Source organism: Schistocerca piceifrons, chromosome 7 (genome assembly GCF_021461385.2).
Source record: "Schistocerca piceifrons isolate TAMUIC-IGC-003096 chromosome 7, iqSchPice1.1, whole genome shotgun sequence".
NCBI classification, from domain to species: domain Eukaryota; kingdom Metazoa; phylum Arthropoda; class Insecta; order Orthoptera; family Acrididae; genus Schistocerca; species Schistocerca piceifrons.
This window is the reverse complement of record NC_060144.1, coordinates 6774575-6801289: the sequence shown is the minus strand read 5'-3', so window position 1 is coordinate 6801289 and position 26715 is coordinate 6774575.

Sequence of the window (26715 nt, the reverse complement as noted above, 5' to 3'; positions counted from 1 at the left end):
TGGGACTTAACATCTGTGGTCATCAGTCCACTAGAACTTAGAAATACTTAAACCTAACTAACTTAAGGACATCACACACATCCATGCCCGAGGCAGGATTCGAACCTGCGACCGTAGCGGTCACGTGGTTCCAGACTGAAGCGCCTAGAACCGGAAGATTAAGGGATGTACCAGTAGTAAAATGACGTTCCACGCGCTTACGTGGCTAACATCTTCTGGAACGCACACTAATGATTATACGACAAAAATCATATATATTATAATTCAAGTATTTCAACATCCCTTTTTCTCAACTCATAGTAATCGTACAGGGATAGCTGTGGTATCGACAGAAAAGCTCTTTAACCGGATTATGATATTGTATACCGATTTTGTGCTAAAACGTACTGCTTGTGGAAAATTATAACATAAAATAGACTTTTACCTATCAATAGGCAAAAAGGCATTATGGATGCCCAGCTTCATATCTATATTTTACGAAGCTAACTTATTAATCTCGAGTAAGAGACTCCCTTCTCATTCTACCCTATCACAAATACCATTTTATTTGTTTTTAAGTACTTATTAACTGGATAATTTGTACACAGCCGCCGGCCGCGGTGGTCTAGTGGTTCTGGCGCTGCAGTCCGGAACCGCGGGACTGCTACGGTCGCAGGTTCGAATCCTGCCTCGGGCATGGGTGTGTGTGATGTCCTTAGGTTAGTTAGGTTTAAGTAGTTCTAAGTTCTAGGGGACTTATGACCTAAGATGTTGAGTCCCATAGTGCTCAGAGCCATTTGAACCATTTGTACACAGCAGTTTCATAGACAATAACCGTGACCACTGTATTTGTCCATCATCACTGCCTCTATTCTTTAAAAAAAATTACAAACAAAAAGCACACCAAAATTATAATATTCTTACGTCAAATATCGTTTACAAGGAGATATTTTAATGTTCAGTAAAGAACTTTGTTCCAAATTATGTTCATGGAAATGTACGTACAAGGATGTAGCACACATTCTTGATCCTTATTTCATGTCGTACGGCTCATTTTGAAAGATGTTTTCTCTTCATTCCCACAGCTATCTTTATCCCAAAAGCTACACTTATTCCAAATACTGTCATTAGTTAAAACGATAAATTGTAGAAGTTCCGCGTGGGTCCCCTGTTCACAATTAATGCTCAGCTTACTGGCAACGAGAAAACTTTTGTTGAACCACGGATAAACTTAACACCATCTGATCCAAACAAGCCTTGCTAATTGACAAGAAGTCAGCAGGTTGTAAGAGGTCAGAGCAGATGTAATTTCGATGTATTGCTCATGCGCTGCCTGCGATATGCAAGGTATAAGAGAATCTCTGACCAGAGAGCAGTATTGACTGCAGTAGGAACTGTGTAGCTGTAGCAGTAAGTTGTTGCTAGTCTGCGGTCTGCTCTGGTCTGCTCTGGTGTATCGTGTTGGCTGGGCCGGTCGCGGTGCAGCGATGTCGGAGCCTGAGGATTATTGTATAAGGTAAAAAAAAAAAGCAGCCTCGCGCATATGTAGTAATGTTATCTCAAGTCCCATGTAAATGTTTTAAAAAATGTCCTAATAATAATCTTTCTCACATAAAGTAATTTTTAACAACCATTCATTTCAATTTAAAGAATTTACTAATTTCTCCAATCCATGATCATCCCGATTGTTGCAAAAGAAAAATCTGTTGCTTCCTTTCATAAATGACAAATCTATCGGCCAGCATTGCACAGGGCTGTGCCAGAAAAATTTATTGTAAGAGCAGATATATATGCGTTATCCGGCGACTTCATTGAGGTAAGAATTTTTCTCTTTTTTATTCAGAATGATCTTTCAGGGCCATGACGCAGCACTGCTGACGTCCAAAATTTACCAGGTTAAATTCACAGTCAATTATTGAAAAGTTATAAGTGAGCGACAATTTAATTGAGAGGTTTGTTACATTGTATTATTACCAGGTTACGGAAATTATTTTGTTGGGACGTTACACTGAATGGAACGACATAATTATAATTTTTACTGTTGAGAAGTTTAGGAAATTTTCTGTTTTGAGGTTACTCTAAACGTGAATATTATTTATGTTATATTTTCTGTTGGGAGGTTACGGTAAAATATTTTCTGTTGAGGTTAAACTAAATGTGAATAAATTTTGTGGGGAGGTTAAATGAGAACGTATTCTGTGAGGAGGTTACACTTGAAGTATTTTGTGGGGAGGTTACACTTGGTGACAACCGGCCAGGTTCGTATTTTCTTTGTGAATTTCTGAAAAGTTGTCATATATCTGCTCTTATTTACTTAAATGTAGTTTGCATCTGGCGCAACGCATTTACTAATTTGTCACTCTTTCTTTCCAGATCATCGGCAATTTATTGCTCTTTGTTGTAATTGTGTTTGTTCCATTTTTTTGCTTTGACTTTGTTACATTTTGTGCTTAATTTTGATTTGTGAAAAATGCCGCGAAAAACTGTTATGCGTGCCGGTCACAAGTATTGATTTTGATCCTAATGATGAGCAAACAAATTCAATTATGTCCAGAGTAAATGTAACAATTGATGACGCGGCACGTTCCGTTACAATGAACGCTGCTCAGCTTGACACACCCGATTTGCAAAATTTTTCGTAACGAACAGATAATTGTTTCTAATGAAGGTGAACAATGTACTCAAAGTACGTCAGATTTATTTGATTCCGATGTAGTGACCAACAGTGCTCATCCGAGTAGCAAACCTTTTCGTGAATCACATAATGGTCAAATGTTTACACAAAACGTGACACATGCAGATACATCATCACACAGCACAGAAAATAGAGTCGCTAATTTTGGCTGGGATCAAGTTATCGCATTATTACTTCAACTTAATGAAAAAGAAGACAACTATTTCAAACAACTGAGTGAAAAACTAGACAACAATTATAAACAACTTAATGAATCGTGCAAACAATTCAATGAAAGTTTCAAACAGTCGAATGAAAAACACGACAACCTTAATGAACAGAACAAACAATTTAGTGAACAGATTACAGCCGTTACCGTGCAATGTCATGATACTAAAGAACAATTACGTGAGGAAATTAAGGCTTGTGCTAGGAACAGTAGTGAAGAAATTAGATCTGTTGCACAAGAATTAAGTAGTACACGTGTAGCCACAACGAAATTACTTAGAGATGAAAGTAGTGCAGTCACTGAACAATGTTCTGAAAAAGCAACACAGTTACGCGACGAGTTTAAATTAATGTCAGCAGAACTTTCACACACGCTGGATGCGGAAGTCGATAAAAGATTTGAACAACAGAACAGCCAAATTGACGAACGTTTTAAAGTGACAGAGATGAAAAATGTTGCAGTCTCTAACACGTCACAGCATACGCCACTTTCCGAACATTGGTCACACTCACACAGCCAGTGTAACTTAGGTAATTTACAGAGAGTACGTGACTTGGATTCTGGGCAGACACAGACAAACGGATTATCATACAATCCTGAACCAGGTCAGACATACAGAGACGATAATTTTGATAATAAGCACTTTCTAACCGCGAGAAAATTTAAGATTCTTAATAATGACAGAACACAGAGTCACACTTTGGACTGGATACGACAATTTACTTTTGAATTTTCACCGCCATTGCCTGTAACGCAGAAACTGAAATTTATTTGCAGCGCGTAATTGACCTCAGGGGATTCATTACACTTTGATGAATATGTGCCGTAGCGTGCACAGGGCCCCGAGCTGTAGTTGTGCTATTTCATCTTTAGTTTTCTGCACTGCTGCCTTCTCTTTTACTATCCTTTATATCTATCAAAACAGCTCTTTAACTATCGATCTATCTAGGATTACGTATGAGTAAAGAAAACCCGATATGACAAGTTTTACCTGAAAGTGACAGTTTTCATTAGACACTCCCGAAATGGCAAGAACTACCAGCGTAATTTTTAATGAAAGACAGAAGTGTAATCATCAGTATGTACAAAATTTTCAGCTACCGCAGACGCATCTTGGCAACAATAGAGGGTTTTCCCCGCAACAGCAGCAAAGCCAGCCGGTTAGCATACCTAACCAACAATGTAGCCTGCAAGGTCAACCAAGCTTTAATGTTTCGCCACCTACACGTATAGCGTCGGCTCCGCCAGATAGTAACGCACAGCAACAAGGAAATAACTACGTACAGAAAACACATCATTTCTACTCGTATCGCAACGCGCCGTATAGAAATGACTATCATGACAGACGTAAAAGTAATGAGCACAATTTTCAGCCAAAAAAACTAAGGATGGGGCCCCTCCACGCCCGCACCAACGTGGTGACCAACACAAAAGTTCTACTGTCACCTCCGTATGCATGTTAGTTTTGAATCAAGGCGTCACAGGATGTAGGCTGTGATGTTATCCATGCGTCTGGGTAAGGCTTGGTCGTATGTGTAGATGGCGCACAGAGTTTACACAAGCTGATTCCGTTAGGTTTGAGTATGGAAAAATGGGAGCTACTGAGAAATATGATGAGAATGCACACAACCTTTCAACATTTAAACACTATGACATAACGGATGAGTTTAAGTTCTTTGCTAACAAATATAATGCTGTTATTATTAACAAAATTGTAACCTATGTATATCGTATTAATGTAAGAGTGGAGCGATTGACGTTAGATGCACAATTTTCAGCGTACGTTTAGTAACAGTCGGTCTTACCAGCAGCAGAATCATCCGCAACAACAGATTATCATGAATGAACCAGACAGTAGATATCATCCCGAACGTAAAACGTCAGGACGAAATAACAGAACAGTACAAATAGTTGAAATGCCACAGCATCCTCCCGCAAATAACAGCACGTCAGAAAGAATTTGACCAGATACAGTACAGGTTGTATCTTCCAGCAACGTAAGCCATACTTTTGACACACAGATTCTTGTTCACGAAAAGTTATTAGTTTTGACGACATCCGATACAGACTTTTGCATGAAAGACAGAATCACAACGTATGTAGACAACATCGTTATCGCATAAGCTAACTGGTCTGAACATAATCTGATTCTTGAACAACTGTTACAAACTTTTTGTGCACAAGGACTCACTGTTAATCTTAGCAAATCACACTTTGGCAAAACTTCTATAAAATTTCTTGGACCTGTAATTCCAGCAGAAGGCGTTGCGCCTGACCTGGAAAAACTTCAAGCTCTACGTGACATTACTGTACATACGACGAAGAAACAACTACGCAGCATTTTGGGTTTAATTAACTTTTTTCGTAAATTTATTCATTACTCTGCTTTAGACACCCCTAGATTATGTCAATTGACGGGTAAAAAACACTATTTGGTCCTGGGATAGCCAAGCGCAGTCTGAATTTGTCAATCTGAAACAAGCTTCGTTGAATGCACCTCTTTTATCACACCCAGATCTTACTAGAAATTTTTCCATTGCCACCGACAGTTCTAACACCGCTTTAGGCGTACACATTTTTCAGGAAATTGAAGAAGATGGTTCTACAGCAATTAAAAACATCGCCTTTGCGAGTCGCATTCTGTCACCTGCTGAACACAATTATTCTGTTACAGAACTTGAAACATTATGTGTTGTATGGGCATTTACCAGATTTCGGCATTTTCTTTATGGAAGACATACGACCGTTTACACAGATCATAGAGCTATCCAGTTTTTACTTTCAGCAAAATTTACACATGACAGGTTAAGCAGATGGAAACTTTATTTACAGGAATTTAATTTTACAATTGTTCACATTCCCGGCACACAAAATGTTGTAGCCGACGCACTATCCCGTTCTCTCAGCAACAATCAGCAAGACATCGCAACCAACTTCTGCCAAGCAAATTTTAGCGTCATGTATATTCAACAAGTTGCATTTGAAAATTTCATTTCGTCGTCATTACGAGATATAGCACAACAGCAGAGTAAAGACAACGTATGGAAAGAAATTAAACACCTTTGGCAAGATAGGAATAATGTTACCATCAGAAACCATTACACTGTACGCAATAATATTCTATTTCGCCTCTCTCACCCTGACAGCAACAACTGGTTACTATGCATTCCTGACGAACTTGTTAACAAATTACTTTGGTATACTTATTTAAGTTACGCACATTACGGAGCCAGAAAATGTTTTCTTATACTGAGACAGAACTGTTATTTTGCCAACATGGAGAAACGTATTCGACGAGTTTTAGCGTCATGTAAAATCTGCCAGAAAGCTAAATCAGACACTACTTCACATATTCCTCCGTTACATCCCATTGTACCGAATAAATTGAGACACATGGCCGCTGTAGACATTTTTGGTCCGATTCCCAGAACTAATAGGGGTTTTTGTTACATCTTTGTCGCTGTTGAACTCACTTCGAAATTTGTAACCTTCACTCCGTTACGCAAAGCTACTGCTAAATCTGTTTCGAATGCATTTGTAAAACATTTTTTATTTCATGTAGGGCATGTATTGAAAGTAATTTCGGACAATGGACCACAGTTTCGATCTGCGATATGGACACGTATGTTACGAGCAAGAAACATTTCTCCGATTTATATATCCAAGTATCACGCTTCTTCGAACCCTTGTGAACGACTAATGAAAGAAATTGGTAAACTATGTGGAATATACTGCCATATTGATTGGGATACATACATACTGTCATTCCAGGATGTAATTAACTCGATACCAAATGAATCTGCTATGCTATCTCCGACTGTTATACTGAAAAATGTTGAACCACTTAACAAAATTAAAGAATTAGTATCCTTTCCTACATCGCGTTGACTACGCCACCATGAAATAATTGACATTGCACTCAACAACATCAAACGTGCCGCAGAGCGCCGGAGAAGACAGCAAAAACAGGTTTGTACACGCTGTGACTTTCACATTGGACAGAAGATATTAGTATGTACACACTATTTATCCAACAGAGGAAAGAGTAGATGCAGTAAATTTGAGCGTCTATACGCAGGTCCATATCGAATTCGCAGCATTCCTCACCCCAATGTAGTACACGTCGAAACTTTGAGAACCAGAGAAAGCAAGGGCAATCACCATGTCTCCAATATTAAACCCTTTATTGAATGAACATACTTTATGATTTATCACAGTGTAATGCCATTTCCTGATTTTTATATGACCACTTATGCAATTATATTTATATGAACACTTACTGATGATTATCATATTTTTTCCTGGCAAGTGCCCGGCAAGGTAAGGTTAGCAGGTCGCTTTTCTTGTCGTTACACATTAGACCGTGCACATTTTTCCAGATAAACTTACATATTTTATGACCAATTATGCAATTCTATCTATGTGATTACTTACTGATGATTATCATATTTTTTCTTGGCAAGTGCCCGGCAAGGTAAGGTTAGCAGGTCGCTTTTCTTGTCGTTATATATCAGACCGTGCACATTTTCCATTTTTCGTGTATGTATGATTGTTTTCCTATTTTGTTTGTATGCACTACGAAATCTTTTTAACAAACACCAGTTGACTTTGATATTTTTCCTTATGATATCTCAACATCTTGACTATTTTACATTTTTTTTGCTACTACATTATGATACTCTGTGTACATTTTTTTTCACTTGAAAACTGTCTATGTTTTTGACATAATACGTTTTCTGTCATGCTATGCCGTATGCTTAATTATATCACTAGAAACAAGTTTTTATTTAGTGAGTATATGATTTAAATGCAAGATATTAACCCTTATTCATAATTTTCAGAAAGCAATAACGTGTAAAAGAAATAAATTAAACAAACCACAGTGGATTACTATGAAATGGGAATTTCACCTTCGGACTGAACGAAAGAAAATGCAATATCTTGTCATGAAGAGTAAATGGATCAGAATTAACAATCATTAACAAGAATATACTATACACATCGTATGATAGCAGTCTTAACTAATTATTTTTCTTTCAGAATACGAGGCGATTGATGCAGGCTGTCAGACAGACCTACACTGAAAGGGTACAGTACTGCCTGTCATTGAAAATAGGTACAACATACTTCATTATTTTTGTCAGAACAACACTTTTTTTTGTAAAATAACTCAATTTCAATTAATACAGCGAAGCCAGATACCAGTGTGGGAAAGAATGACAATTTATTTATTTAATTGATCACATGTGCACTCCCTCAAAATAAATCCCTACATCCAGTTTGGTGAGATCTGTGAAATGAATGAATGTATGGTCGTCTGCTAACTGCAGATAGTGAATGTGAATATATGATCATCTTTGAGACGGTACTTAGGTCACCTTTGGTGGGACCAAAGAGATGAAATTTACCTGAGCTTTGAGCGCCTGAAATGTGGCTGACCAATACAGTAGCAAGGTGCTCCCCCACTTCGACAGAGGTGCGAGAGGACCTGAAGAACGGCCATGTTTCAGCACTCTGCCGCTGGATCTTGTGCTGTTAAGACCTGTCTTAGTTGTGCTCCGTAAAGACAAAAGAGGCGAGACATGGTATGCATGTGGAATATTTAAGAGTAGTTTGAAATAATAATTTCTCTATTTCAGGAACTTTCGTGGGGAGAATTAAATGTCAGGCAGGTAATATTAATGGGATTGTAGTAATCTTCGGAAGTGACCAACGGTCACAATGAAACCATGTGTAGCAATAAGTTTAAATACTTCCGTGTGCTTAAGTTAAGCTGAATTACTAGCGTGTGTACAATAAGTTGAAATATTTAAGAAATAGCGTGTGTACCATAAATTGAAATATTTAAGAAATGGCGTGTGCAGGACTTGAAATTAGAGACAAGTACTTCCACGTGGTGAGTACTGTGTGAGTCTCAAACTGTGTATGAGACAAAAGATAAAGAGAAGTACTCGTCCATGGTATCAGTTGAGGACTCGCGTGTGTGATGAATACGTTCTTAATATTACTTTGCGTGATATGATTCCGTGTGACGCTAGATTCAAACTCTGAGAGAGAATCAAGGTGAGTCGGCCGTCTATCCAGCAACGCCACTTTGCTTGCATTGCACAGGAAGACGTGCATATATCTCCAGAGTTCATAGTAGGAAAGTAGAATTACGAAGTGGGGCAGTGTCGTGTGAAACTGGGATAAATATTAATTGAAGTGGGAAAGCTGAAAGTGATAATGTTGTGACTATTCCCTGTGTAGTATTTCATATTGTAGTGTGGTGTATGTCATGTAATTTGGGTATGTGTGGTTTGCATGGGAGAGTAGCGACGTAGTTTCAAAACATTAGTGGGTTATGCTTGTTCCTTCGGTACTGCTCGGTCTGGAGGAAAGTTTCGTGATGATGATTGTGAGAGTCGAAGTGTGAGGTATAGTAAAAGATCCACCATCCTATCCAGAAAGTGCACTGTAGCGTTAAATAATTACGAGACCATAAGGTAGAGAATCACCAATGTTAAGCCATGCCCACTGGGCGGAATTTCTCATGTGTTATTGTTGTAGGTTATAGAATTTGTGTGTTCAGGCTATAGAATTTATCGGAATAAATAAGATAGTGAAAAGAAAAAGATTGGTGGCCTTTTCCTTCGAATTGTATGTTGTCATGATATCCAGAATTTATAATGTGTGCGCCACTCATATTCAGTGCGATGGCCATGTGTTGATAAAAGCCGTTAAATAAAAAGGAAAGAAAATATGGTATTGCCAGTGCGTAGTGAACAGTCAGAGTTCTGTAAATTACTGATAGTCAGGTTCGTGTTTCCGTTGCGTATTATTCATATAGGAGGATAATTTGTAACTTAGTTGTGAGTACGAGAGTTCATGTTACTCGATAAATAAGAATGAATCCACTCGCCTGGCAGACCACTCATCTTTCAGGCCTGACTGCTTGATGCCACAGTATGAGCAAGGCGTGTGGGTGCCTCTCAGTTGTACGTGAGAAGACTGCTGTGCGCGGGCCGCCCGTCCTAGCGCCTCCCGCCGTCGACGCGGAGCTGCTGCGGTCGGCCCTTACGTAAAGATTTTTCTCGCTGGCGCCAAGCAGCGTGCACGGAACTAGTTCTGGGAGCTCAAAATAGAAACACCACGTACAGCACAACATGGCTTCCCTGTTACAATTCTGTTTTTCAAACATCAACGGTTTTGAAAGATTTTCCGTACTGACCTACACAATTACCTCTTTAACTTCTTGTGACATATATATCCATCACGAACTTACGCGTGCTAGCTGCTAACGGCATATATATATATATATATATATATATATATATATATATATATATATATATATATATATATACGGCAAGAAGAACTACCGCCATGACGGTGGATGTCGCATACATAACTTCCAATCAGATTAAGGCCTTCATATCTCTCTTAGATGGAATTCGAATTTCACACATACAGCAGTCGAAGTTTTACATCTTAGTTACTTAAGAACTAGAATAGAATGAAAATGTTCAAATAACTTAAGGGAATGTAGCCGGGCGACGTTGTCGACAAAAGCCGATATTTCGACAGGACTCCGTCGTTTTCAAAACAAAACTGTAGCAAGTAAGCGCTGTGCAAGCGAATTTAAAAATTCGGTCTGCAGAGAAACTTCTGAAACACACACACACACACACACACACACACACACACACACACACACAAACTAGTGCCATAGCAAACCAGACGACCGACGCAGAAGTTATTGATACTGAAATTAATAATTAGTAGGTGAAGTAGCATAAACTGTGTCGCTCTGTTTTTGACTAGTGAGAGACCAGAGTTATTCAACATGTGGCGTTGCTGTTAGGGTTCCTCCGAGCCATAATCCGTAGGTAGCGGTCATCCACTGCAGTAGCAGCCCTTGGGCGGCCTGAGCGAGGCATGTCATCGACAGTTCCTGTTTCGCTGTATCTCCTCCATGTCTGAACCTCATCGCTTTGGTTCATTCCGAGGTGCCTGGACACTTCCCTTGTTCAGAGCCTTTCCTGGGACAAAGTGATAACGCGGCTCAACGTGAAGGAGTGCTTCATACATTGGTTCACAGGGCCCAACTTATCTCGGGCCCTGGGAGCTTGTCGGCTGAGTTAGCCCAGAATGGTTATGGTGAAAAGCAGACTACACGTGCGATACGCTGTCCACCAACTGTGCAGCGGGTGAGTGATGATAATATCGAGGTGGCTCGGAAGTCTATGGCGTTTTGCCTTACGCAGGGAGCGTTTCGAACAAATTGGTCGTATTTTGGTGAAATATGATGTGAAATTTGTTTTTCGACCAGCATATAAGTTCCGGGTCTTTATATTCCCTGAAGGATGACGTCTCTTTGCTAAGGCAGTTGTGGCATCTGATACACTGAAACTGGTACACGTGCCTGTAGGGACCCCACGAGCATGCAGAAATGCCGCAACACGACATGGCGTGGAGTAATGTCCGGATTCCTGCAGGGTTGTCCATAAATCCGTAAGAGCACAAGGGGGTGGAGATCTCTTCTGATCAACAATTTGCAAGGCTTGACAGATATGCTCAATAATGTTCATGTCTAGGGACTTTGATGGTCAGTGGAAGTGTTTAAACTCAGAGGGGTAATTCCGGAGCCACTCTGCAGCAATTTTGGACTTGTGGAGTGTCGCATTGTCCTGCTGGAATTTTCCAAGTCCGTCGGAATGCACAATGGACATGAACAGATGCAGGTGATCATACAGGATGCTTACGTACGCGTCACCTGTCAGAGACGTATCTAGACGTATCAGGAGACCCATATCGCTGTAAATGCATACGCCCCACACCAGTAAAGAGCCACCAGTCCCCTGATGGCATGCAGGGTCCATGTATTCATGAGGTTGTCTCCATACCCGTACACTCTATCTACTCGATACAATTTCAAACGAGGTTCGTCTGACCAGGCAACATGTTTCCAGTCACTAACAGTACAATGTCGGTGTTGACGGGCGCAGTCGAGGCGTAAAGCTTTGTGCTGTGGGGTTACCAAGGGTACACGAGTTGGCTTTCGGCTCCGAAAGCCCATATCGGTGATGTTTCGTTGAATGGTTCGCACGTTGACACTTGTTGATGGCCCAGCACTGAAATGTGCAGCAATTTAGGGAAGGGTTGCACTTCTGTCACGCTGAACGATTCTCTTGAGTCGTCGTTATGCCTGATATTCACGGAAGTGAGTTTCTCTCAATACAGAGTTTATAAGTTCGCTTGCAGAGCGCTTATTTGCTGCAGTTTCTCCTTGAAGACGGCGGGGTGAGCTCCTGCCGACGTATCGGCGGGTACCGGCGACGTCACTCGACTCCATCCCCGTACGTTGTTTGTACACCGTATACGCCGGGAGGAACTAAGCGCCCACAGAAATAAAATGCTGTTTATGGAATTACAAACGATTTTAAAGAAGACTTGAATTTATGTAACAGCAGCGTGAACAGCTACTAACTAAGAACGAGAGCATTAATACTAGCCGTATCATTGCTACAGCTGATGTTCCGCGGTTGCTAATAGTAATTATATTGATAGTGGGAGAACGAAAATGTATTTATGTGTACAAAATAATATATCCTGACGTAGTGAATTCTGAGTCTACTGGCTGGAAAGGAAGGTACCGCGTTGTTATGGGGTAAGGAGTGTATAAGGACAGAGAGACACATTATTGTTGTTTTATTAGCTGTATCGTAACTGCCTTTTGAAGCTGCAGATGTTATTCAGTTGCCGCAACAGGAATAGACAACTTTAAGTATAGGGTTTCATGGAGTTGTTAGTCGTATTCATAAATACATTAATATTGCCCATAAATGTCACAAGAAGCCTTGTTTGTTGTGTTTATCTCATTTCGGCTAAATTACAGTCTAGGACGTGTAAGGAAGCAGTTTAATAAGAAAGGTGCTACGAGGATTATCGAACGTGAGAGTGTAAGGTGACTTATGACACCTTCGGGTGAGGATTCCGAGGCTGTTGTTGGCTCTCGCTTTTCCATGTGTTAGGGTCAACAAAATCGTTCTTCACGTTTCGCGTGATCGCTTTCCAGGAGTGAAACAGGTGATAATGACGAAGGCGCTGGCGGCACAGTTTCCCTCCGGTCTGCAGGAAACGGACAGAACCGGCCAGCAGCGCAGGCGCACATCCATGTTTTTAAGAAACATCGTCGAACAGGTACACACAACTATGGGCCTACAGCGCTCTCGCCAGTCTGTTGAAGAATTTTGCAACATGTTTTATGCTCGCATATTTTCATACGATTCGTGAGGAATCAAGATGGACTCCCGCAAGCACCGATCGTGTGAAGCCAGCTCGGTTTTGTCTGTTTGTTCAGAAGACACGGAAAGCTGTAGGCACCGGTGTCCAGGTTGTAGTCGTCTTTCTTGAATTCCGGAAAGTTTTCAGCGTAGTTCCCCATTGTCGCTTAGTTAACAAAATACGTTCGTATGGAAAACAAGACCAGCTTTGTGACAGGATCGATGAGTTTCTTACAAACAGAAAACAGACATTATTAAAGGAGAGATATCATCTGACGCAAAAGTAACGCCGAGCGTACCGCGAGGAATTTTTATAGGACGATTCGCAATGATAAGCCAAAGCATTATGACCATTGCCCAACGAGAGACTGAATGCAACCAGGTGGCGTGAGCGGAACGTTAAGCAGTGAGGAATGTAGTCTCTAACGGGGAAAAAAAACCGCACCACGTAGGAAAAGCAAAGGATCACAATTTCCGAAAGATTGCTGGTTTATTCGAGAGAAAGAGCTTCACAAACCGAACTAGCCAATGACGCGCTGTTCACGTGTGACCCTTATGCAAGCAGTTATTCGGCTAGCATTGGTTGACAGAATTGTTGGATGTCCTCAGGGATAACGTGCCAAATTCAGTCCAATCGGAGCATTAGAACGTCAAAATCCCTACATATTTGAAGAGTCCTGCCCACAATGTTCCAAACCTTCTCAACTGGGGAGAGGATCCGGCGACGTTGCTGGCCAAGATGGGTTTTGGCAAGCGCCAAGACAAGCATCAGAAACTCTCACTGTGTGCGAGCGGGCATTATCTTGCTGAAATGTAGGCGCAGGATGGCTTGCCGTCGAGGGTAACAAAACGTGGTACAAAATATGCTCGTCTTCGTACTTGCCAAAGCCTATCTCGGCCAGCAAGGTCGCCGGATCTCTCCCCAGTTGAGACCGTTTGGAGCATTATGGGCAGGGCCCCCGACGAGTTCGGGATTTACACTGTCCAGCGCGAAAACTGGACAGCATTCGGCACGATGTCCCTCGGGAGGTTACCCACCAACTCTATCAGTCAATACCGAGCCGGTTAACGACAGCATCGCCAGTCACCAGGTGCCTCGCTTACTCAATGCACACTTTCAGGATGCACACCTCCTCCATTAATCCAACAATTCATTGATATTTTTACCACATTCGAACAAGTGTCACAACCGCTGTCTATGCAGTTTCAAGAGCTAATTGGTTAAGATTAATTTTTGACACTAAAGCATTTAGACGCAGTGAAGGAAAACTGGCTCTTTACCAATGGGGTAGTTATCATCTAGCTTCTCACATGCAAATTATGCTAGTCTCATGTCAGTGGGATGTTAAGTCGCTTACTGCCACTATAGTCCGATTCGAGGCCGTTTGCAAAATTTCACCATTTCAATAAATTTCTTAGTTCGAAAAATGCTACTGTAAAACATGAAATTACAAGATAATTCGATTATTGCTGTTATAATTACTATAATTTTCTTTATCCAGCTAAAGATAGAGATTTGCCTGCAGGAAGCATTTCATGCATTTTCGTCATTTTTTAGAAGCAGTTGCCAAAAAATAGGTAATTTTATGCTTTTTGGTCAATTTTTAGAAGCAGTTGCCAAAAAATTAGGTAATTATTTAGCTCTTTCCATATCTAGGGAATACCTTTGACATCTACAATTATTCATTAATTACATCAAAAGTAAATTTATTGACGAAGACATTACTTGATAACAAAAATCGCGTTGAATTACTTCATTTAAGTAAGCTTAGCAATGACGCTCGTAAAAGAAGCCAGAACTGTTAATGTTTTCCATTAAATGTCACGATCATTCTTTTCAGATAACTTGTTTAACTTGGGTGACACTTATTTCAAGTGGTATAAGGAGGAAACTATTGCAAAAGACGATATTGCTATAATTTTGTTTGCTTGGCAATAAACTCAAATTCTAACATTTCAGGTGCTTCAAGTTTACATTTTCGTAGTGTTAGTCTAAACTGAATGTTTACTTCAACAGTATAGAAAAATATTGCACAGCTGGAAACTACACACATGAATCAACGCTCTTATAATTTGATTTAAACCATTTGTCACTTGACAGATAGCGGGCTGCACGGTTACTTGGAGTGTTCCACTGTAGACCGCCACTGCCGTCCACTTTCGCTGCGTTGCCTAAACTAGAGCATTTTTTCCAGCCAGTCGTGAGTGGCTGTTGTAGCTTCACGCGCCTTGCGATGTTCGATGAAAGCAGTCGAAAGTCGGACATATCAAGGCTGCACACGCCTACAGTGGAACACGTCGTTATTAGACGCAGTCAGTCGCGGGAATTCGTGCTTTCCTGGAGGGAATATTTTGTGAGAGAGAGGAATGCAGGATCGCCTCTCGTTCTTTTAGGTAAGGTGGTAGAGCGAACTGCAGCTGCTCTGCAAAGTAGTAGCCGGCCACGGTGGCCGTGCGGTTCTAGGCGCTTCAGTCCGGAACCGCGAGACTGCTACGGTCGCAGGTTCGAATCCTGCCTCGGGCATGGATGTGTGTGATGTCCTCAGGTTGGTTAGGTTTAAGTAGTTCTAGGGGACTGATGACCTCAGATGTTAAGTCCTATAGTGCTCAGAGCCATTTGAACCATTTTTTTTTCAAGTCAGTAAATAATGACTGAAATGGATTTTCATGGAGAAATTCGTGAAAGAAGAATCTGGCGAATCATCTAAACTGGTGTGAGGAAGAGACATCTAAGAAGATGGTCACAAATCTCCACTCTTTCCAGAACGATATGATTCGTCGTGAGAGATACACATATTACTCAATGAAGGAGTGTCCGACACACAATAAGTTACATGCGACCCTTGTAACACCGGACCTGTTTTAGGGTGGTAAATCGTCCATGCTACGAGTCTTTAAAAAGTTAGGATTCAGCTATAAATCTATTTCCGACCGAAAGTTTATCGAATGAAAAGATATTGCAGTCTAGCGATGCCGCTTTCTTAGGGAATTACTAGGGACAAATTCTGTCGACATTGTTTGGCTTGATGAAACGTGGCTGAGTGCGGGACACAGTTTTAAAAAAAGGCCGAGCAGACAACACCGTCAGTGGTAGTATGGCAGCTCTTATAAGCAGAGGAAAAGGAATAATTGTACAAAATGCCGAAACTCAAAAGATTTCATTCCTAATCGTCTGCTGTTATTCAGTTCAAATAAGGCATCCGATTACCACGAAGAGATGAACCACAAGACACCGTGCTTCAAAACTTAGCGAAAAACTCTTCACCTGCTATGGATAATGCCACATATCATTCGATTATGCAAGATATGGTGCCCACAAGGGCGACAAGAAAGAGGCATTGTTTTCTGGGTAGAGAAACGTAAGATACGGCTTGATAGTAACTTGGTGAGGGTAGAATTATTACAACTTGTGTCACCAACACAAGCCAAAGAAGCCAGCATCTCGTGGTCGTGCGGTAGCGTTCTCGCTTCCCACGCCCGGGTTCCCGGGTTCGATTCCCGGCGGGGTCAGGGATTTTCTCTGCCTCGTGATGGCTGGGTGTTGTGTGATGTCCTTAGGTTAGTTAGGTTTAAGTAGTTCTAAGTTCTGGGGGACTGATGACCATAAATGTTAAGTCCCAAAGTGCTCAGAGCCATTTGAACCATTTGAACCAAGTCAAAGAAAAGATGATACAGGCATAAACTGCTCAGACTCCACACCATTCCCCTTTAAACGAAATAGAGCTCATTTGGACTCAGGTTAAACACCATATTGCCAAAGAAAATTTTAAAAAATGGTTCATGAAAGTGGAACGCCTCTTGAGAAGGAGGTAACTGAAAAAGTGATACCCGAAAACTGGTAAAAGGTAGTGAAACATGAGAAACGAGTAGTACAGGAAGTGTGGAATAACTTAACCTGCGAGGATGCTTCACGCCAACGCGCACTCCGCAACAGAGTGAAAATTCATTCCGGAAACAATCTCCAAGGTTGTGGCTAAGCCATGTCTCCGCAATATCCTGTCTTCCAGGAGTGCTAGTGCTGCAAGTATCGCAGGAGAACGTCTGTGATGTCTGGGAGGTGGGAAATGAGGTAACCAATTAGCACGCGAAAGGCAAAGGTCCCGAGTTTGACTCCCGATATGCTGCACAGTTTTACTCTACCATGGAGTTTCAATACTTCATTGTTTAAAGCGAATTAAAAGTTTCAGAAGTAACTGGACTGACATTTGTTTAAAAAACACAGCCGAAACAATATGAGCTGAGTGAGTGTGAGAATCTAAAATTTACTTTTAATCTCTGTAATCGCTATCATTATTATAACTGTTTCGAGATAAGATATATCTTGACGAAATTCGAAAGAATACTTACAAATAAATTATTTATGAAATCTTTCTGCTTATACTAAACTTTGTTAAACAGTTGTAAATTGTCATCTAAATAGTTCCTCGGAAAAAAAAGAATGGTTATATGATGGTTTTTGCAGTTTAACATGAACGTACGTGGTAAAATGTACATCTGCGCTTATAGGAGACTGCCAAACTGACGACTGACAGCATGTATTGTGCGGAACAGTATATTGGCTATGACGTCACCAGATTCGTTTCAGGCCGGCCGGTGTGGCCGAGCGGTTCTAGGCGCTTCAGTCTGGAACAGCGCGACCGCTGCGGTCGCAGTTTCGAATCCTGTCTCGGGCATGGATGTGTGTGATGTCCTTAGGTTAGTCAGGTTTAAGTAGTTCTGAGTTCTAGGGGACTGATAACCTCAGATGTTGAGTCCCATAGAGATCAGAGCCATTTGAACCAATTCATTCATTTCATCTTCCTGCCGTCGTTTGGGGTAAGGCATCCGGCTATGTTCAACACAGTATATTTCATGCTAGTTTGAAGTTTCCTATAAGCCGTCGTCATGGTATGCGGTTTTAACAGTGAACAATTGTGTTTCTAAATTGGAACAACCGAGCGAGTGTTTGAAACGAACCTCTCCTCAATAGAAGAGTCTTAGCACAAGCACGACGCGCAACGACGCGCCATCGAAGCGCCGACACTCCTCCACGTTCGGCTCGGGGCTCCCTCTTACTGAGGGCGACACAATGAAAATCTTGCTATGGGGAGGTCCAATAGCCAGAAACAGTTTCTAAGTTGTTTTTTGACGGTTGTATTGGAACGTTTTTGACACCTGAAGATTGCAGCATACTTTACTTGATAGAATTGTAAAACTCGAGGTCGTTAGAATAAACATTCGTTGATTTCCTATTGTTTTTCCTACCCAGTGTATTTTGGGCTGTATGGGATGCGTTCCCCTTGTGTTCGAGTCCAGCGCCCCCAAATTGTTCCACCTAACTAGGTACACGGCATCAAACGAGAAGTACGCGTACTGTTGTAACTAAAGTACAGAAAAACAACATAGGAAAAGAGTCGATCTTTGATAAATTAGATCAGATGGCAGTAATTCGATCACCACCGATTCTCTAAAGACTCGAATACCTTTTTTTTTCTTTTTTTTTAATAAAAGGCTAATTTATCACACACATCAATATTTATGACGTCAAATCTCTTGACTATGTGTCGTGCAATTATATAATTTTTTGGGTACAGTGAGTGATATATGTGGATACTGCCTGCAAAATGTATTGCATATAGACTTAATAGTAAAGAAATCGTAAAGATGTTTTACTGCATGAATAACGAAAATGTAATAAGCGATAAAAATTTTTTCCTCTCATTTTTTGGGGGACGTAAGTGCTCTCAATCTCAAATAGAGGATAAATATGATTTGGGTAATTTGCGCGCCTTGGCTTACTCTGTCTCAAGACGTATTCTGAGTTTCTAACCGTAACGCTTGACTTATGGTGTTAGGTCTTTAATATAAGGAGGGAACTCGTAATGAGCAGATTATGACAGCGCTCTAAATATTTACATTCGGTTAGTATTTATACGAAACATTGAAAATCAAAGTCTTGTTGCCCCAGGAAACTGTCAGACATGCGATCTGCAACTGGGGATGTGCACCGTTGTAATTGTTTGGTAATATACACGGCTGGCCATTAAAATTGCTACACCAAAAAGAAATGCAGATGATAAACGGGTATTCATTCGACAAATATTATACTAGACCTGACATGTGGTTACATTTTCACGCAATTTGAGTGCATAGAGCCTGAGAAATCAGTACCCAGAACAACAACCTCTGGCCCTAATAACGGCCTTGATACGCCTGGGCAAACAGAGCTTCGATGGCGTGTACAGGTACAACTGCCCATGCAGCTTCAACACGGTACCACAGTTCATCAAGAGTAGTGACTGGCGTATTTTGGTGAGCCAGTTGCTCGGCCACCATTGACCAGACGTTTTCAGTTGGTGAGAGATGTGGAGAATGTGCTGGCCAGGGCAGCAGTCGAACGTTTTCTGCATCCAGAAAGGCCCGTACAGGACCTGCAACATGCGGTCGTGCATTATCCTGCTGAAAAGTAGGGTTTCGCAGAGATCGAATGAAGGGTAGAGTCACGGGTCGTAACACATCTGAAATGTAACGTCCACTGTTAAAAGTGCCGTCAATGCGAACAAGAGGTGAGCAAGACGTGTAACCAGTGGCACCCCATACCATCGCGCCGGGTGATACGCCAGTATGGAGATGACAAATACATGCTTCCAATGTGTGTTCACCGCGATGTCGCCAATCACGGATGCGACCATCATGATGCTGTAAACAGAACCTGGATTCTTCGTCGTTGAGTACACTATCGCAGGCGCTCCTGTCTGTCATGCGGCGTCAAGGATAACCGCAGCCATGGTCTCCGAGCTGATAGTCCATGCTGCTGCAAGCGTCGTCGAACTGTTCGTGCAGATGGTTGTTGTCTTGCAAACGTCCCCATCTGTTGACTCAGGGATCGAGACGTGATTGCACGATCCGTTGCAGCCATGCGGATAAGATGTTTGTCATCTCGACTGCTAGTGATTCGAGGCCGCTGGGATCCAGCAAGGCGTTCCGTATTACCCTCCTGAACCCACCGATTCCATATTCTGTCATTGGTTCTCGACCAACGCGAGCAGAAATGTCGCTATACGATAAACCGAAATCGCGATATGCTACAATCCGACCTTTATGAAAGTCGGAAACGTGATGGTACGCATTTCTCCTCCTTACACGAGGCATCACAACGTTTCACCAGGCATCGCCGGTCAACTGCTGTTTGTGTATGAGAAATCGGTTGGAAACTTTCCTCATGTCAGCACGTTGTAGGTGTCGCCACCGGCACCAACCTTGTGTGAATGCTCTGAAAAGCTAATCATTTGCATATCAGAGCATCATCTTCCTGTCGGTTAAATTTCGCGTCTGTAGCACGTCATCTTCGTGGTGTAGCAATTTTAATGTCCAGTAGTGTAGATTGTCCATCGAATCCAGTCTCTCAATCTCTCTTTTTAAAATCCATATATTATAGAAAGAGACAATCGATTTTCACAAGTTTTAAATAGAATAACACAATCGTTTATTTTCATTATAGATTACAGTTTTTAAAAATTTCGATATTTAAATTCTAAATAGCAGAACAGATTGTGAGGAAAACAGGTGAACAGTAACCCAAAGTAAATACGAGGGACGTTCAGTAAGTAATGCAACACATTTTACTTCATGGCCAATTTCTGTTGAAAAATTGCGAAATTTGTTGAGGGACATCGTTGAATACTCTCGCTTCAGCCCCTGTGGTTTCATCAGGATCCGATAGGTGGCAGCACTATACATAGCATTCGAAATGGCGCCTGCAACGGAGGTGCGTTCCAAGCAGAGAGCTGCCCCTGAGTTTCATTTGGCGAAAAACCAGAGCATCGCAGGTGTTCACAGGCGCCTGCAGAAAGTCTGCAGAGGTCTGGCAGTGAACAAAAGTACGGTGAGTCGTTGCAGCGGGCGTCCGTCATGACCGCAACAAGGTCGCGCAAACCTGTCCCGCCTCCCGCGTGTCGGCCGGCCACAAACAGCTGCGACTCATCCGAGGTGACCGGCGGACCACAGTCGAACTCCTCGCTGCGTAAATGGACGTCTCTGTTGTGGAGCTCACGCGCCCGTTGTCCACGATGCACAACGATGGCTCTGGCGTCCACGTATGGAGCAGTACCACGCGCACTACAGGCCCTCCCACTAAGGCGGCGTAAGACCATCATATTAAACGGAGATTATGTTGAAAAATAGTGTTTTGTAGTCAAGAGAATGGGAAATAACATGGTGTGCTGAAATCCTAAAGAAAACCAACCTGCTTTCAGAAAAAAATGTGTTGTATTACTTAATGAACTCCATCGTAAATTAAGTCTAACCTAAACCTCCAATTATTCTTCCGATCAGTCATTCAAAAACAAAATTTAACCGCTCGTTAAGGCGGTAGTGTGTGACGTCATGTTTTAAACATTATTACAGAAACAAAGAAGTAATTGGAATTTAAAGTCAACAAACTACGAACCGAACGTTGCTAGGATTGGTGAGACATCGCCAGTGTTTTCGTACAGTCACTCTGTCGCTCACACACACACACACACACACACACACACACACACACACACACGCACACGCACGCACGCACCGTTCGTTGAAGTGTTGGCTTGTAGGTGCATGTACCATTAATTGTTGAAAGTGTTGGAACTGAGTTATACGATGAAGATTTTGGGTAAATAATAAAAATGTAATAAATATTTACTGGGATCATTCGATACGACACCTGCTGTAACGTACTGATATTAGTAAAAGGTTAAATTGGAAACGATCGAGCAGAACGGTATCGGTATCGAGATGAAAATAATCGGTAACAGGATGCGTCGATACTCTTTCCGTGACTTGCCCCCTCCTTTTAACTCCAGGGCAAACCAAGCTGTCTAGTGAAAATCACATCAACCTCCTGCATTTGCTGCTCTCCACTTGCGAACTCGCGTTGACATAACATTTCAGGATAAAAGCTTCGCCCACAGGTCGTTTCCTGGCTGCTCCCAGACCGACTGCGACGAACAAACACACACACACACACACACACACACACACACACACACACACACACACGACTTGTGATGTAACACGTACTTACGAAAGAGGTTGCCGCCGGTGCCGCCCTCAGAGCGAAGGTTCACGTAACGCCAACACCGCTGTGAGCGTCAGTCGAGTTTGACAAATCGTCTCTCGGTTTAACAAGTTGCTCTGTCCTAGAAATATAGATCAAAGAAAGTCCTGCAGGCTCTCGGACCAGTCGGCGTCTAACATAACGTCTGTGATCGGCAGCGACACACGCCCAAAGGAAATGTCGCGCAAGTTGTCGGCTTATAGCTATAAACATACACAGTTACACATATTGTAGGTGATTCACATTCTGGGACATATTAAAAGAAGTTCCCCTCTGCCGGTACTGAAAAAGGGTTTCACCAAGTTCCTCTTGGTTGTCACCCAAATGTCGGAAGCCCTCTGCCCTCATACCAGGTCGCCCGGTACTTGGCTGCAAAGATGCTCACATTACAATGGATCACAGGTCGGAGAGTTTGGTCTACCTTTAGTGTCATAGAAAAACGTATTAAAAATATACTGCCTGGCAAAAAATGTGAAGTAGCTAGGAAGGAAGGACGGAACGAAATGAAGCTTCACGGATTCAGAGGTCATCTGACGTTATTTTAGTGGTTACAAAAACGAGTAAAATTTATGAAAGAACCGGCAGCACGAGCCCACTTACCGGTGTCTGCATTCCTTCTGACCTGGATGCATACACTCAGTCGTTTGAGAACGGTGTCACAAAACCATTGTATCTTCTTTCACATCCGAGAGATCCGCAAATATGGATATTGCACGATTCGAGACCAGCCAGCCAAAGGGAGACCCACTATGCGTTCTTTTCAAAATCTGTCAGGTGCGGTTAACGCTGTCTCAAACGATACATGCTTATCCGTATCCTTCACGGTGATTATTCAACATGCGACATCGTTCACGTCCCTTACACCACCCACCAGTCCTGATAAAAATACTAAACACGAACAACAGCAATACACATTGACGGGCCTTCTATCTGTCGGAAAGAATTGCGATCATTTACCTACCCGCCGATGGTGTGTGTATGTACGAAGTTACATTGACATTCGAACATGTCTTGTGGGTGCTTCAGAGAGTGTACTCAGAAGCTCTTTACCCATACTACAGCAGCAGCACATAATATCCCGCACGTATCCAGGACTTTATCGACAGCTTTTCTGTACATAGACACGACTCCTAACTGAACCACTGCTTTGATTTCAGTCCTACTTCCTTATATTACGACGGATCTGTTTATGTTTCTCACAGTTAATGTCTGTACAATGCGTGACAAAGAAACTATTTACAGTTTCGCAAATGTTGAGTTTGTCGTAGACGTTTGTGTGGAAAAAAGAAATGTTACCCATACCGCATCCTCAAGTCCCTTAACCGCATTCACATCCTCAAGTCTTTCATACGTATCTGCAGATATTAAAACTGTGTAAAGCACTTTAACCCTTGCGGTATAATGTAGCTCTGACGATAGAATTGCGCGTGGCCTGAACTTTTGTTTGCTACAATCTGTCATCGTAATTTGCATTTCATTTACTAAGACGGTAGTGGCTGATGGTTGCCGTATTTTAATACGGCACAGCCTGTAATGTCCACGACGTAGCTGATTCATGTTATTGTAAATGAGAACTGGCACAGGTGTATTAACGGACGTTTCCTTTTGCGACCGGTTTCGTTCACTGAACGTAACCTAGTTCCACTCCCAACAAATCTTCACAGAACTGTGCCGTTATCGCAACGGAAGAAGTCTAATTGTCTTATTCTCCATTCTTAACACTTTCCGCATATTACAAGTTTCTGTCCACATTACTGAAATCGATTTTGTGAATTTTTCTACGGGACATAACAGCAACAATGAGAAGTCAGGTGGTGGCGTTACAGGTAGTCGTGACATTGCACTGCTGTCTGTTTATTAAACGTACAGTAACTCACCGTAATACGAAATTATGTCACAGAGCTACATTCATCAACGTAACAAGCGTTGAAACATAGACTTGTAAATATACAATGACGGCAGCAGAATCCCAACACCAGGGCAGAAACAAAAGTTGGTAGGCCTGAAAGTTGATTACTCGCCTAATAGCAGCGCTCGTAGCCCCACACTGAAGATGCGCAGCAGCCTCACTTTAAACACACGCTGTACCGGCCGTGAGCGTCAGTTGCCTCTGAGATTGAACTTGGTGGGTTGCTGTTAATCGAGAATGCCTTTAAGGGGATAGAGGCACTATTATCACCACCACAGCGATTCCGAAAGAGGACTTGCAATGTGGCTACAGGAAGCTGGACGTTCCTTCTGCAATATTGCACAAAGACTGCGCAGGAACGTAGGCACTGTACACGATTTCTGGTAACGGGGGCCACGACAATGTTCGGTCGCAAGAAGTCCGGGCTGCGGACGGCCACGTGGCGCTGCCCAGGGGAAAGAGCACGGTGTTGGGCGCACGGCTCTGCCACATCAGAAACTGGCACCACAGGCACACGACCACCTGCCACAAACCGGCAGCTCCCAGCCAGGCGACCTGTAGTGTGCATTCCGTTGACCCCAAACCACCGCCATTTGCGATCTCGGTGGTGTCAAGCGAGAGCTCACGAGGGGGCGAGGTGGAGCTCTGTGGTGTTTTCAGATGCAATCTTTTTCCGCCTCGGTGCCAGTGTTGGCCGTATGTCGGTTAGAACGAGGCCAGTCGAGGGCCTGCAAACGAGCTCTCTGCGTGCTGGACACACTCGACGGATTACGGTCTGGGGTGCGGTTTCGTACGGCAGCAGGAGCACTCTCCTGGTTATCCCATTCACACTCACTGCAAATCTGTACGTCAGTCTGGCGATTCGCCCACCTGTGCTGCGATTCGTGAACAACATCCGAGAGGGTGTCTTCCAATAGGATAACGCTTGCCCGCACACCGCCGTCGTAGCCCAACACGCCTACAGGGTGTCAACCCGTTGCCTTGGCCTGCTCGATTGCCATCTCTGAAAATCGTCGGACAACAACTCCAGCGTCGTCCAAAAACAGCATCAACTCCCCTGTGTGGACCAGAAAAGTTGAATAGGCACGGAACTCCACCCCCGAAACTGACATCAGGCACCTGTGCGACACAATCCGTGCCCGTTTTTGTGCTCGCATTCGACATTCTGGCGGTTACACTGGTTATTGATGTACCAGAATTTCACATTCGCAAAGGCTTATGTTGCGCTTACGTTAGTATTGGGACAGGGCCGGCACCATTCCAAAATACCGAATGTATCCGGCACGTGTTGCCTCTCTAGTCGTTATTACCGTAGCGGGTTGCGACATAGAGAGAGTCCATTCCAAAGCATCGTTAGTAGACAACAATAAGGTCGCACGCAGTGTATCCGGCAAGTGTTGACTCTCTAGTCGTTATTACCGGCGCGGGGTTGTGACATAGGGGGAGAAACTCTTTCTGGAACTCGAACCCTGCTCCTCCTGGGTGGAAAGGCCAAGTGATCCCACCTAACACAATTAAACAACCAGACACACATGGAATTGATGGGAAATTAAAAATGCCGGAGCCCTTTCTCGGACTCGAACCCTGGTGCTCCTGGACGGAATGCTCAAGTGCACCCCCAACACATGAAACCTGTCTAGATGCGGGAGGGGAAGGTTAGGTTAGTGTACTTTATTTATTTTGGTCGAGAAACTGACGCAAAGATCGATCCTAATTGCGTAATTAATCACAAAGATAGATCCTAATTACAAAACTATATGCAAAGCACTACAGAAGGACGGCGTAAAATCGCAATACGCCGCGAAAACTGACGATACCATACAACTGCTGTTATCCTGCCAAGAAAAAAATTCGCAGAACCACTCGAAACCAGCGACAGAAACATCGAAACTCTACCCTACACCTACAAGCTGCCAGAGTCTATATTAGCTAACTTTGAGACGAGTGTATTTCCTGCTTTTCATGTATGCGTGTTTCTACTGTATTACAGAGAAGTTATTATCAGAGTTTTTTTTTTCTTTGTATACGTCTACGGCATTGCATGTTTCGAATTCTTTAAGTTCAATGGTCTCCATGTACAATTAATCTTAAATAGAGTGATGGTAGTACTGCTGTCTGGACGCTTCCATATGAGGTCTACTTTTTTCGTATTTGATCTTCGTGGTCCTTATGCGCAATTAATGTTAGTTGCAGTAGAGTCGTTTGGTAGTTACCTTGAAATGAGGGTCTCTAAATTTTGTGTTTACAGTTCCTAGGAAAGAACACCGTCCTCCAAGGACTTCTGTTTGAGTTCTGAAAGCAGCTCCATCGCACTTACAGGTAACAAATCTAGAAGCCATTCGCCGAAATTCTTCAACATGACCTAGAACGGATCAATCCTACCAGTGAAGTAAGCAGGACGATAGTAATACTTCACCTGAAAGTTACTGGTTTATTATTCCTACTCATCAGCATTAACTTGCATTTTTTCCGCATTTAAGGCTAGCGACCACTCATCACACCAAATGGAAATTTTGTCTAAATCGTCTTGTGTCCTCCTACAGTCACTCAGCTTTGATGACTTATCGTAGACCGCTGCATCGT